General features: G+C 34.3%; 1 protein-coding gene across 1 annotated transcript in view; it reads left to right on the forward strand.

The window, feature by feature from the left end:
• The first annotated feature begins 2,692 nt into the window (after window positions 1-2,692).
• Window positions 2,693-16,244, forward strand: part of LOC101892671 (facilitated trehalose transporter Tret1-2 homolog) — a 122,807-nt gene continuing 109,255 nt past the window's right edge. Inside the window, exon 1 of the mRNA XM_059129074.1 lies at window positions 2,693-3,200. The gene's annotated coding sequence lies outside the window, so the exon portion shown is untranslated. The remainder of the gene's footprint in view (window positions 3,201-16,244) is intronic.

Raw genomic sequence — 16,244 nt, forward strand, 5'->3', positions numbered from 1 at the left:
AAACAATAAACATTGACAATATTCATTTATTAAAAATAATAAAATTCAATAAAGAAAAAAAAACACAAAGTGACAAAACATCATCATCATCATCGTCATTCGCTAGGTCACAAACACATACACACACTGGAACTTATATTTACCCAACGTGTAAGTCTGTCAATGACAAACGCAGACCAGCCCCTTTCTCGTCAGAGATGGGATCGTAGATATACAGGAAGTAGAGGAGATTCTCAAAGATTGTATAAAGAAGCTAATCGATGTACAAGCGTTAATATTTATGCTAAGTACAAAGGTGAGAGTACATAAAAGGCTTTTCTGTCTGGCTTATGTCACCGGCGGGCTTCTTCGTAGAAGAACAAAGGAGTTTTAGGTTGACTAAGTTCGATTTTGGCTCTTCGCTCCTTTGTTATTTTCCGAAGAAGCCAGCACATGACTTAAGCCATTCAAAATACATATCATGGTGGAGCAGCTGCTGGGACAATGAACTTTCAAACCAACTTTGGAATTAAAATTTTTGAATGACTTATTATTCAAATTATTTAAAAATGCATATCTTAACAATCTCCGATAGGTGTCGTATAAGAAAACATATAAATCTACTTAGTTATACTTAAATTTTTTATAAAATACAATATAATAACAACGTAACCATAGGAAATAAAAAAAGTAAAATAGTATCAGTCGGTTTTCCAACAGATTTGGTGGGTAGGTGCCAGAATGAGTGAACCGATGTATTCCATCTTCACAACAGACCTTGGGTTAATAAAAATATTGTGAGGCGTGTAATTTAAAGAGAATTGGATACTTATTTCGGATTCTATGATCGCTTTGGCTATTCAAAACTTTGACCCTTTATGGGGGAGGTATGATATGAATGATCGAATCTCTACCATCTTTATAACAGATCTTGTGTTGACGGAAGTATTGAGACGTGCGAAGTCCGAAAGGAATCGGATGTTAATTTCGTGTTTTATGAGCTTCATGAACATTCAAACTTTTGACCCTAGGGGGGGAGGTACCAGAATAAGTGGATCGATATATTCCATCTTCACACCAGACCTTGGGTTAATAACAATATTGAGATGTGTGTAATTTGAAGAGAATCGGATACTTACTTCACATTTTATAAGAGTTATAATTATTTAAAATGTTGACCCTTTTAAGGGGGAGGTACTTGATGGAGTGGACCTATATTATCCTTTTTCGCACCTTACCTAGCATTGATGTAAATATTAAATATTTGCAAAGTTGGAGCAAAATTGGTTAATCCTTTCTGTGCAGTAAATTCTTTTCTTTGAAAATGTTGACATTTTGTGTGGGAGGTGCCAGAAGGAGTGCACAGATATTGCCCATCTCCGAATTCGATCTAAGTTTGACAATAATATTACGATGTACCAAGTTTGGATCAAATCGAATACTCCCCATTGACGAACGGACATCGCTAGACCGACTCCAAATGTCCTGAAACGGATTTGGTCCAAAGAGAACTTGGGTCTAAAAACATTATTTCGACGAGGCGCGTTTTGGCCGTATCAAATGATATATACCCTCTGTAGCAATATGACTGAGGCATGGTAAAAGAATTCAGGTAGACGCATTGACACATCTACTGGGACAATTAATTGTCAAACCAATTTTGGAATTTACAATTTTGAATACAATATTATTTAAATTTGTAAAAAGTTTTAAAAAAACACATATTTTAATGACCTCTGATTGGCGTCGTATAAGAAAGCATATAAAAATCTCATTAAACATTAAAAAAATTGGCATATCAATGTTCCCAAGCGTTGATGCATCTATCTGTATTCTTCTACCATGGGTTGAGGGTATAAAAAATAGAAATAGTGTGTTGTCAAGACAAACACGGCAAAATGTAAACGAACTCTAATATGTTCTCCAATGTCGCATTTGGAATTATTTTGCGGAGGGCGCCTAAAAGTATGCTATAAAATGTTAAAGATCAATGTGGAAAGTCTAACGTGATGTGTAAATATAACTTGATAGCCGTTCAAAAGTAATTGCTAATATTTTAACATGTAATAGCAAGTATCCATCCCTGCCGTACTCTCTCTGTCATGCTCCATCACTCACACTCTCTCTCAGTCTCCCTTTACGCGCAAAATGATGACTGGAGTACAATTAAAGCGCGGTGCAAAAAGAAATTTCAATTATGCAAAAAAAACACAGAAAGAAAGAACAATTTGCACTGCAATCAGAAAACAAAAAAGAAAATTGAAAAAAAAAAAACAGAACGCCGCACGTATCATATCTGCTGATGTGTGGTCATTTTCTTATTGTTGTTGTTCTTGTTATCTTCACTTGTGTCCATCATCTTAATGTTGTTGCTGCTACTGCTGCCACTGATGACTTTTGGCTGGATGGCTCGCTTCGGCTTTGTTTTATTATTGCCTTCACTTGAATCAAAAAATAAAACAAAAACAAAAAAATCACTGATTATTTCGTTGTTGTTGTTTTCATTTACAGAGCGAGAGACTAAATGCGATTGCTTATTAACTGTGAGTATTGGTTCAACGAAAATACCAGCAACAACAACAACACCAACAATGGTGATGAAAGACGTCGACGTTAATAATCAACGACGTCAACGCAGCCGTTGACGCTCCATGAGGAGGTAGGTGCTCTGCTTCCATTTTAACTACAACGCCCGCTATTTTAGAATATCACAAAACAGTCTTTGATACGTACTCGTGACGCGCGGTCCATTGCCCAAGGAGTCACTCCCCAACAAATACACCCAGCGTCCAATTTTGTTCCCCCAAAGTTCTGTGGGAAACTGATTTTTTTTTTTTTTTGAAAAAATTAAACGTGATTAAACTGAAAATTCTTTTTATCAAAAGAAAGGATTTAAATTTTTTCGAAGTAAAAAAAATTGTAATAATTCTACGAAACATCTGAAACGTGTTTGTTTCGTTTTCGTCTTGCTTTTAAAGTGTCTCTTGTGAGTGTCTTCATATTTTTAGCGCGCATTTTCCTTATAACCTTGTCGTCCACCGTAATCTTCTGAATCTGAAATTTAAGTGTCAAAGTGTCGGATTTTTGGCGTTATTGTCCTTTGCTTTACCTGATTTTTGTGTGTGGCGTAAGGTGTAAACCACAAGTCTTGGCTGGAGGTTAATAAGTGTCTTCCTTTATCGACCTCTCCTTCGCCTCCCGCCTCTCGCATTGCAAAAAGGGTAAGTGTTCATGGGTTTCGTAATGTATTTTTTGTAACGGTATTTCTCTGTTAATTGTCTAAAATGTTAAACAATTCTAAACGAAGACAGCAACAACAACAACAATTATTTTTCGCATTTTAATGCAAAAATTTAGAAAAAAAAAACAAAATTAATTTAATTTGCCAATAATTAGTTTGTTGCAGTAAAGGTGTTTCTGTGGCTACTGGAACTTGAAAGGTATTTATTGCCTTACTGCATTTCCAATGAATTGGAAAATTTTTACGCAAAAAGAAGAAAAAAAAAACAACAACAACGAAATACCTACAAAACGAAATTGCATTGAACGTCAGCAGCAATTGTGTCGTTTCGAATTAACAACGAAATGAAGCAACTTTCAGAACAGGTGTCAAATGAAAAGCACTCAGGTTGTTCGTAGCCTATATTGGGGGGAAATTTATCCCTACATGAACTCAAATTGCAAAATTTGCAAAAAATATCAACATTTCTCCGGGAACCGAAATGGTGGATTTTTAAATAAAATATTTCAAAATTAGTTGATTTTTAATTAAAAATTTAAATTTTAAATATGAAAATTTTAAGTCAGACAATTGTCAAAAGCTCTTGAGGAAAAGTCGTAAAATGTATAGAATTTAAATACAATATTTAAAAATATTATTGCCAAAATTTGTTAAAAATAAAGAAAATCCAGATTTCCCAAACTCAAATCGTAGATATTACACTATTTAGCCCTGTCCGTCCGTCCATCGTCTGCTCCAATCATTCTAGAGTCGAAACGACTAAAGATAGGAAACTAAAATTTTGCACCGATCTGTCTATTGTCTGCAGGCAGATCAATTTCAAAGATGGGCTACATCGGTCCACTATATCGTATAGCCCCCATAAAACGGTATCCTCTGATATACGGTATTTTGATGATTGTATCCAAATTTTTCAAGTTCTTTCCGAATAAGCGAGGATATAAAAAGTTAGGCCCGACCAAACTTAATCGCTTTTTTACTAATTGTTTAAAAATCCACGATTTGATGTGAAAAGCAGTTCTCAAAAAAATCTTTAAAAAATCCACGATTAGAGATGAAAAAGGAGTTTTGTAAAAATCCATTTTTGGAGCTAAGAAAGTATTTATGAAAGATCCGTAAGAAACTCCATAATTTGAATTGAGAAGAAGATTTTGAAAAAGTCGTTTTTAAAACCAAGGTTTCAGACCCACAACAGAGTGTTGGGAAAAATTGAGTGAAAAATAAAGCAATTCTTCTTTTCACATAAAATAACCCTCAATTTGAATTGAAAAAGGGGTTATGATAACTTCTTAAAAATCCAATATTTGAGTTCCGAATGAGGTTTTGAAAAATTATAAAAAAATTTTAATAAAAATTAATTTCCAAAAATTATTTTCACAGAATCCATTTTTCTTAAAATGCAATAGAGATGGCATAGGAGATTTGAAAAGTTCTTAAGGTGGAAATACATAAGGCGCTTATCTTGCTGGCTTAAGTCATCGGCTGGCTTCTTCGGAAATGAACAAAGGAGCCTAAGGCCAAAATCGAACTAAGACAACCTAAAACTCGTTTGTTCATCTACGAAGAAGCCAGCCGATGACTTAAGTCAGCAAGATAAGCGCTTTATGTATGTCCACCTTAAGACCTTTTTCAATGACTTAAGCCAGCCAAATATACGATTCAATTTAAAATTATCTAATTTCCGTTACATGAATATTTTATAAAACACGTGCTGTTAAAGTCGATAAAAGGCTGCTAAGTTTTTTTTTTCAAAAATCCACGACAAAGGAGTTCCTGGAAAAATCAATGATTTGAGTTGATAAGAAGTATTGAAAGATTAGTAAAAAATAAAAAAAGAAACAACACGGGCAATATTTAATTTGAAGGTGACCTTCATAAGAACGTTGAGCAGAATTTCTATCATGTATGGATTTCAGTTACGAAGAAAAAAAAACAATGGTGTTTTACGGCAGAGAACCATAAAACCTCGTGCTACAGAGTTCTCCTTGTTTTAAGGTGTTCTATCCATGTTTTCCGTATTTGGTATTCCGTAGAAATAATAACTTTTCAACACTTTTTGTAGATAAAAGAGCTTCAATTATTCCTAAAGTTTTGTAAAGTTTCGTAGATAATTTTTTAAAAATTTTTCCAACCTAATTTGAATACTGAGTACACATATATATAGTATCGGTTGTAATATGAATGCAAAAAATAAAACTGTACATCTGTTGGCTTGTTTGTCATAAATTTGAGATGTACTTTATCGTATAAGTCACGTTTTATATCTGTTGTTATTTAGAATAGCAATAATAAAAACAAAATACGTTCGTATATTGTTTCCATGAAAATATTAAATATTTCGAATATTTGTAACAAAGTGAAAAACAGTAAATTGACGAAAAGTTTAAAATATAGTTAACCATTCCTGGAATATTTCAAACTTTTTACAACACTCTTGGCTAAAAGCGTTGTTAATTTCTTATCGCTGGGTCTAACTGGGTGTAGGTAAGTCGATTTTTGATTTTTGCATAAAACGAATTTTCGGTGAAAATCATAAAATTGACTTCTTACAATCGATCTTGGGGCCATAGATCTTGCTTCGACTTTTCATATTCATACTAGCAAAATAATATACAACGATCTTGTGACATTATCCACCCAAAATATCAAACAATTGACCTTATTGTCTTATAATCTGACCTCTCATTTAAAAAATTGTTTTCCTAATTTTTTCTATGACCAGCAGTGGGATTCTCTTAGTCATTTTTTGAGCTAATGACAAAATCGGTAACTTTGAAACCTAAAATTTTGATGCAAAAGAGAAGTTAAAGTTGGCAATATTGGTATCTATCGGTAGGCCTTAGCGACTACTTTGATTTCGTCGCTAACTTATAGAAAATTTTCCCTAACTACCGAAATAATAAGTATTTTAATCTAACCGACTTTTGTCGGGAACTCAAAAAATGAAAAAATGAGTTAGAGAATTCCACTACAGACTTCATAAATTATTCAAATGCAGTAAAGTATGCAATTTGTCTACAAAAACAAAAGGCGTTCAAACAACGAGGTTTATAAAAGGAAAGGAAGGAAGGTGTTATGTGCATTAATGACCTGAAAAGTAAGAATACACAGATTTACTAGACAGATCCACAGATGGTCCTATCGTGTTGTAACGGAACATCAAAATCTCTTTACTTGCATCCTTAAGGTGTGGGTACAATAGCAGCTCGAAGTTTCGCATGGCATATTTTATGACATATAATAAAGGAATGTCAGCAACCGCTTGATCGTATATTCATCCATCTGGATGCTCCACTGTGCAGGGATTACCTTCTTATTCTAAAAGTCGATGCAGGACTGGCACCATCTGTTAAGACTTGATCGAAGGAGAGGTTATCAACACTCTTTTGTATTATGTACTTTTATATCCTCCACCATTGTATGGTCATTCTGCTTGTAAATTTGTCATTCTGCTTGTAACACCTTGAAATATACATTTTAGACCCCGTAAAGTATATATATTCTTGATCAGCATAACATTTTATGTCGATTTAGCAATTTCCGTTCGTCTGTGGACATCACTCTAGCTTCCGAACGAAATGAAGTAGTCGCTAAAATCAACAAAGTACCGAATATGGGAAGGTACAATTATATGGGGGCTATACGAAGACGTGGACCTGCACAGACAATTTTCTGTCATAGGCTATAGCATCCATTTCGAACTTCAAATACCAAATCTGAAACAATTCCGATGAATATTGTGGCAAAAATCATCAAAATACCGAATATCGGGAAGTATACCAAAACGTGGACCTACATGGCCCATTTTCAATATCAAAAGTCTTGCAGACATAATACACATTTGAGTAAAATTTTATCAATCTACTTTAATTCTTTCGGAAACTAGAGTGATTTCCACAGACGAACAGACGGATAGACGGACGGACATCGCTAAATCGACATAGAATTTTATGCTGATCACGAATATATATACTTTGTGGGGTCTAAAATGTATATTTCGAGGTGTTACAAACGGAATGACAAACATAATATACCCTCCATACTATGGTGGAGGGTATAAAAACGAAGGCAAAATATTTTTCGCTCGAGAGGAAATTTTGGCAGTTCGAAGGAGTAAATCAGCTGACTTTAGGCAATTCGCCCTTTACACGGTCTAATAAATGGACCTTTGTGTATTTTTTTTTCTAAATTACAGAATGAAGTTTGACTTTGACACTTCCGAAATGACATTGAAAAATGTCAAAAATCTTACCAGAGCATAGTTCAAAAAGTATGCGCCCGGTGCATTGCCTTATATAATCTCTCTGAATTCCCCGAATTATGATTGATTGTCAAAAACTTGTTAAAACATTTTTATCTCAAGCATTTCGAAGTAATTTTTATCAACAACACCAAATAGTATTCAATAAAATTTTTAGAGATTCTGCAAACATCGGAAATCTTTATTTGACAACCTCAAAATAATAATATTTGAAATGAAAGAAGAAGCACGAAAAGTACAAATACAATAAACAACAACGCATATAGAAAGTGAAAAAAAATTCAATTTCATTGATAAGAAGAAATTGAGTTTCATATCATCGATGGCATAGTTAAGGGTACTTTCCTTTTCGTTTTTAATCTGAGCAGCTAGCTATGCATTTTGATATGATATGCGGTGTTTGAGTTCAGGCAAGGGTAAAGAGGTTTTAGTTTGGATTCTTTACCTCCTCGAAAACTTTAAGAATTATTGATAACAATGCCAGAACAAACACAAAATTGTTGATAAGTATTTTTGATGAATTTGTTGCTGTAGATTGCCGCCGTGGAGTACGCATTTGTTATGACATCAACTAAGTGTAAATAATAACAAACGCGTAAATTTTGACAACCTCAATAGCAGGTTTTTTTTTCGAATTTCACCGGATTTATTGTAAATATTTATTTGGCAGCAAACAAATCGTAAGCCGATATTTCCTGACACAGTAGTGGAATATTTTGGAGGGCCAATTGTGATTCATTTGTGAAAGGAAAATTTAATTCGAAATGTCATGGTTTTTTAGTTCGAACAAAGGTAATTAATAAGCCAAGGGATTAAAACATCAAGGATTTTTATTGAAATGTATTTCCAAACGAACTTTATTTCTTCAAGAGATTTAAAACGGGGGTAACGGTACCCCCCGATATTCGGTATTTTGATGATTTTACCCACATTTTTCAACGGAATTGTCTGAAAATCCACACAAGGAGTTCCTTGTGGGTACTTTATACCTCGGCGGAGAATTATCTATATAGGTCCACAATATCGTATAGCCCCCATGTAACGGTACCCCCCGATATTCGGTATTTTGATGATTTTACCCACATTTTTCAACGGAATTGTCTGAAAATCCACACAAGGAGTTCCTTGTGGGTACTTTATACCTCGGCGGAGAATTATCTATATAGGTCCACAATACCGTATAGCCCCCATGTAACGGTACCCCCCGATATTCGGTATTTTGATGATTTTACCCACATTTTTCAACGGAATTGTCTGAAAATCCACACAAGGAGTTCCTTGTGGGTACTTTATACCTCGGCAGAGAATTGTCCATATAGGTCCACGATATCGTATAGCCCCCATGTAACGGTACCCCCCGATATTCGGTATTTTGATGATTTTACCCACATTTTTCAACGGAATTGTCTGAAAATCCACACAAGGAGTTCCTTGTGGGTACTTTATACCTCGGCAGAGAATTATCTATATAGGTCCACAATATCGTATAGCCCCCATGTAACGGTACCCCCCGATATTCGGTATTTTGATGATTTTACCCACATTTTTCAACGGAATTGTCTGAAAATCCACACAAGGAGTTCCTTGTGGGTACTTTATACCTCGGCGGAGAATTATCTATATAGGTCCACAATATCGTATAGCCCCCATATAACGGTACCCCCCGATATTCGGTATTTTGATGATTTTACCCACATTTTTCAACGGAATTGTCTGAAAATCCACACAAAGAGTTCCTTGTGGGTACTTTATACCTCGGCAGAGAATTATCTATAAAGGTCCACAATACCGTATAGCCCCCATGTAACGGTACCCCCCGATATTCGGTATTTTGATGATTTTACCCACATTTTTCAACGGAATTGTCTGAAAATCCACACAAGGAGTTCCTTGTGGGTACTTTATACCTCGGCAGAGAATTATCTATATAGGTCCACAATATCGTATAGCCCCCATGTAACGGTACCCCCCGATATTCGGTATTTTGATGATTTTACCCACATTTTTCAACGGAATTGTCTGAAAATCCACACAAGGAGTTCCTTGTGGGTACTTTATACCTCGGCAGAGAATTGTCCATATAGGTCCACAATATCGTATAGCCCCCATATAACGGTACCCCCCGATATTCGGTATACCTCGGCAGAAAATTATCTATATAGGTCCACAATATCGTATAGCCCCCATATAACGGTACCCCCCGATATTCGGTATTTTGATGATTTTACCCACATTTTTCAACGGAATTGTCTGAAAATCCACACAAGGAGTTCCTTGTGGGTACTTTATACCTCGGCAGAGAATTATCTATATAGGTCCACAATATCGTATAGCCCCCATATAACGGTACCCCCCGATATTCGGTATTTTGATGATTTTACCCACATTTTTCAACGGAATTGTCTGAAAATCCACACAAAGAGTTCCTTGTGGGTACTTTATACCTCGGCAGAAAATTATCTATATAGGTCCACAATATCGTATAGCCCCCATATAACGGTACCCCCCGATATTCGGTATTTTGATGATTTTACCCACATTTTTCCACGGAATTGTCTGAAAATCCACACAAGGAGTTCCTTGTGGGTACTTTATACCTCGGCGTAGAATTATCTATATAGGTCCACAATATCGTATAGCCCCCATATAACGGTACCCCCCGATATTCGGTATTTTGATGATTTAACCACATTTTTGAACGGAATTGTCTGAAAATCCACAATTGTGATTCATTTGTGAAAGGAAAATTTAATTCGAAATGTCATGGTTTTTTAGTTCGAACAAAGGTAATTAATAAGCCAAGGGATTAAAACATCAAGGATTTTTATTGAAATGTATTTCCAAACGAACTTTATTTCTTCAAGAGATTTAAAACGCAAATATTTTATTGGCGCTAATTTAACGTCTGATGACAGAACATAATTACAATTTGAGGTCATTATCTATTAAAAATAACGGGAATTTTTCATATTTTGTTTTATGCTATTATCCTTGAAATATAAACACCCTTATCAGCTGCTGCTGCTACTTCGTACATTGCAGCTAATATAAATTAGGGATCTCTAGGTAGATTATCGAAAGCCTTAACATAACACTACGATATACATGAGCCCGTTCTTATATCTTTCTTTTATAGTCCACTTTTGTTATCCCTTACTTTAGCAAAAGTAAAGGATAAAGTTCACATTATCGGGTTTCCATTATTACATCTTCCCCTTAAAATAAATTAATTTTTTACAGAGATATGGCAAGGTTTTTGGTAAAAGTAACTGGTAGTCACTGCATTTCTTTCACAATGGCATCTTCATTATACGTTCAGGCCATGGTTGAAGAATACAGGTAGTCGCATCGACACAGCTGCTGGGACAATGAACTGTCAAACTAAATTTGAAATTGAAAATTTTGAATGAAAAGTTATTCAAACTCGTAAAAATTATTGAAAAACGAATATCATAACAATTTCCGATTGGCGTCGTATAAGAAAACATATAAAAATCTACTTTTTTTTTGAAAACCTTTCAAAATTTTTGACATATCATTGTTCCCAAGCGTTGATGCATCTACCTGTGTTTTTCTACCATGGTTCAGGCATATGGCTACAGAGGTTATATATCATTTGATACGACCAAGACGTGCCTCATCGAAATAACGGGTATAGACCCTAGGTCTCTTTGGACTAAATCCCTTTGAGGACATTTGGAGTCGATCTAGCGATGTCCGTCGGCCTGTCTGTCTGGCTGGTGCGCACGATAACTCTCGAAGGGAGTATCCGATTTGATCCAAACTTGGTACATCGTAATATTATTGACAAACTTAGATTGAGTTCGGAGATGGACAATATAGGTCCACTCCTTCTGGTACCTCCTACACAAAATGTCAACATTTTCAAAGAAAATAATTTACTGCACAGAAAGAAATAGAATAATCCGATTTGGCTCTAAATTTGCAAATCCTAATATTTGAAAATGGACAATATCGGTCTACTCCATCAAGAATTTGTGAGGGAGGTCATTACTTTGAATAATTTTAACTCTTATAAAATGTGATGTAAGAGTCCGATTGCCTTCAAATTACACACCTCACAATATTTTTATTAACCCAAGGTCTGGTGTGAAGATGGAGTATATCGGTCCACTGCTTCTGGTACCTGCCTCACAAAAGGTCAACATTTTGAATATTCATGAAGCTTATAAAATGCGAAATTAAAATCCGATTCCATTCAGACTTGGCACATCTCAATATTTCCATCAACACAAGATCTTTTATAAATATGGTAGAGATCGGATCATTCCTTCTGGTACCTCCCCCACAAAGGGTCAAAGTTCTGAATTACCAAAACGATTATAAAATCCGAAATAAGCATCTGGTTCTCTTCAAATTACACGCATCACAATATTTTCATTAACCCAAGGTCTGGTGTAAAAATGGGATGTATCGGTCCACTCCTTCTGGTACCTCCCCCACAAAGGGTCAACATTTTGAATAATTATAACTCTTATAAAATGTAATGTAAGTGTTCGATTGTCTTTAAATTACATACATTACAATATTTTTTTAAACCAAGGTATGGTGTGAAGAAGAAATATATCGGTCCTCTCCTTCTGGTACCTCCCCCACAAAGGGTAAAAACTTTGAATATCCATGAAGCTCATAAAATGCGAAATTAACATCCGATTACATTCAACTTTGGCACATCTCAATATTTCCAAGATCTTTTATAAATATGGTAGAGATCGGATCATTCCTTCTGATACCTCTCCCATATAGGGTTCAAGATTTTTAAAAACAAACGCTTAAAGAAAACGGAATAAGCATCCAACTCTCTTCCAATTTCGAACATCGGTAAGATCTGTTGTGAAGATGATATATATCTGCCAACCCCTTCTGGTACCTCACCCACGAAGGGTTAGAATTTCAAAAGTGTCTCTCATAACTTGCGAACAAGTTGGCGATTCTTTACAAATTACTATATGTACTTAACCAGAAATCTGATATGAATATGTCTTTTATCGACATTTATTATTTCGCATAAAATTGGATATAAATGTTCGATTTTCTTCAAATTTTGCACATACCAATATTTTATCTGTATTATATGAAGTATGAAAATGGAATACTTTGGTCCGCTATATTTGTTATCTCACCTTTTTTGTAATAATTTGCACACATCTCATATAAAGTATAGGAAGTAGTCGATATAGTCCAAATCTGGCACGTTGTAATATTTATATCAGTCTTAGGTCAGATACGAATTAGTCAACTGCTTTGGAACCTTCCCCATAAAGGGTTAACAGTTTGAATAATCACAACTCAAGGTTGGAGGTATACATCTATCGGCAAAACCGACAGATATGGTAAATCTGGTTGAATAAATCCGGATTAAGCTATAAATCGTAATAATGCAGTTAAATCCGCATAACATTTTGTATCTAAACGCCCTATAGCATCCAAATCAGCTGTTAAGTACCATGGTAGAAGAATACAGGTAGATGCAAAAACGCTTGGGAACATTAATATGTCAAAAATAAGTAGATCTTTATATATTTACTTATACGACGCAAATTGGAGGTTGTTATGATATGTATTTTTCAACAATTTATACGAGTTTCAATAATTTTTCATTCAAGATTTTCAATTCCAAAATCGGTTTGACAGTTCATTGTCCCAGCAGCTGTGTCGTTATGACTACCTTTATTCTTCTACCATGGTAAAATAACATTGATGTGTCAAAGTTTTAAAAAATAAGTAAATTTTTATATGTTTTCTTGTATGATACATATCGGAGGTTGTTACATTATGAATTTTTCAAACATTTTTACAAATTGCAATAATTTCTCATTGAACATTTTCAATTCCAAAATCGGTTTGACAGTTCATTGTCTCAGCAGATTTGTCGATGCGACTACCTGCGACTACAGTTGATATAAATTAGGAATCTGTAGGTTGGTTATCGAAAACTTTTAGTGAATCCACAATAAAAATAAAGTAGAGTATACATCATCAGTTTTGATGTAAAATATTTTCCATTTCCACTGTTGCAGAATGGTCAGGCTTAATCCCTTTATTGTTGTTTTTATAAAAAACGACGTTTGTTTATTAGTGGAGAACGATGGTAATGTTTACCAGGGGGGTAAGGCAGGCAATACATATGTTTCATTTCCTTAAAAAACAATATCCATTTTATCTGTTCCAGAACTTGAAAAATAGGTTAAGAAGAGAATACATAAAAGGATTTTTGTGACTGGCTTAAGTCATCGGCTGGCTTTTCTATAGACAAACAAAGGATTTTGAGGTTGACTTAGTTCGATTTTGACCTTACGATCCTTTGCTCTTTTACGAAGAATCCAGCCGGTGACTTAAGCCAGTCAAAAAAAGCCTTTTATGTATTCTCACCGTTATCGTAGTAAAACATTTTAAATTCTTGCAGTTTTGGAAGAGATCATATGATTAGTGCACAACAACTTAGATAAATTAGGGATATCTAGGTGGATTATCGACAAATTTCAGTGATATCATACTATGCATAAAGTAGAGCAGACACCATCATTATTGACGCAAAATGTTTTCTTCTTCTATAATAACCGTAGTCATTATCTGATCTCAATACTTGTATTATTCCACAAATTACTCTTTAAAATGGATATCTAATATTAATCAACGCTTATCAATCCTTTGCCAATTCAAATGATTGTTAAACAAAACTAGAGGTCAATTGAAAATCAAATCGTTTTACTGGCGCTTAATCGTTCACATAAGTACATATTTTAAATATACACTCACATATGGCAGAATCGTAAATACCATAATTCTGAAATGTTATTATTTTAGCGTTCAACACATTTATTGTGATCCCTCATAAAGATTTGTTCTATATATTTAAAAATTGAAAAATTTAATCAACCCAAAAAATGTTTGTAGAGTTATACAAACATAAAAAATTTAATATGTTTTGAGAACTAATAATAATGTTATAATTAAAAAACAACAACAAAAATGAAATTAACACAAATCATTGATTAGGAACTATTGAGTTCATGGCGTCAGCAGCCGTAAAGTTAAGTGCATTCTTGCTGTTTTTTTTTAATCTCAAGCTATGCGTTTTGATATGAGATATGACTTTTCAAATTCGTACTCCCCCCACTTCAAGTTTGATATAATAATGTTATAGCAAATAATTATATTAATCATATAGAAATTTTCGATAAAGTAGTGTTCATGTGAATATTGGATGATTTGCTTTTTGGGAGCACGCCTTTGTTGGATGATAATCTCAAATAAATCAAATTGAATTTGAAAAACTTTATGACAGTTTTTTTAAAAATATAAAATATCAATTTTATTATCCCTATCCTATTCACACTAAACGAAGGGCTGGATTCTTGTTCTATGGAAATTTTAAAATGAAAAATAGTTTTCTTTTTTTATTTATTATAAAGATATGGCAACATTGTGGAAATTTTTAAAAAAAGATCTAAATATGGGAATGCTTTATGAAAGTTGATGAAGGAATAAGTAACAACTGATTTATTGGTAAACTGTAAATTAGTTTAAAACCAGTAAAGAAAGTCTTTAAGTCGGGCAGGGTCGACTTTATGGAACCCTACACCACTTTGCATATTTAGTAGAGCTTCACATAACAAATAAAAGTTTTTATGGGGAATTTGTGAGAATTAAATCATACCAACTATGATTATAGCTATAATTTAAAGACCAAAGGAATTAAAATATCTGAACCGATTTCTACTAAATTTGCCGAGGCGTTATGTGAGCTATATCCAAATCTGAAGCGATCTCGATAAAATTTTGCAAAGGTATTTCTGAGCTGCATTTAATATATTTCCCCGAATGTCGTCGTTACGGAGTGCATATTACGGCTGTGGAGAACACATATAACAAATCGGATGAACATTATATATGGGAGCTATAGCTATATCTGAATCGATTTTCACCAAATTTTACACATTGTTTCTAGACTGTTTCTAGTAAGTGCCAAATCCCATCCGATTTTGGCTAATATTACACTTTTGGTGCAGAATAAAATGCAAATCGGACGAAGACATATATGGGAGCTATATCCAAATCTGAACCGATCTCGATAAAATTTAGCAAATGTATTTCTGAGCTGCATTTGATACATTTCCCCAAATATCGTTGTTACAGAAGGCATATTACGGCTGGCGGAGGACAAAAATAACAAATTGGATGAACATTATATGGGGGAGCTATAGCTATATCTGAACAGATTTCGATCAAATTTGGCATACTTATTTTAAGGCCTAATTTAGTGGTATGTGCAAAATTCCATAATATTTGGGCTGATATTACAACTTTGGTGCACAATAAAAGGCAAATCGGACGAAGATATATATGGGAGCTATATCTAAATTTTGAGCAATTATCTTCAACTTCAATAGGTATTGTCCTTAGATCAAACAAATGATTTGTGCAAAATTTCAGCTGGATCGGTCAATAAATGCGACCTGTACTTTCTTTACAAAAATTCATGGAGAGGCAGATGGACGGACGGACATGCATAAATCGACTCAGAATGTGATTCTATGCAGATCATCAAAAGGAACTATTGGTCTGTCTCGTTTACTTTTGCCTGTTGCAAACAAATGCGCAAATACATAATACCCTGAACACCTTGATGATTTCAGCGACATTTTTCAATGGAATAGTCTGAGAATCCACACAAGGAGTTCCCTCTGAGTACTTTACCTCCTGGAAGAGAATTGTCTATATAGGTCTATCTTTTAGTAT

Source organism: Musca domestica, unplaced genomic scaffold (genome assembly GCF_030504385.1).
Source record: "Musca domestica strain aabys unplaced genomic scaffold, Musca_domestica.polishedcontigs.V.1.1 6, whole genome shotgun sequence".
Classification (NCBI taxonomy): Eukaryota; Metazoa; Arthropoda; class Insecta; order Diptera; family Muscidae; genus Musca; species Musca domestica.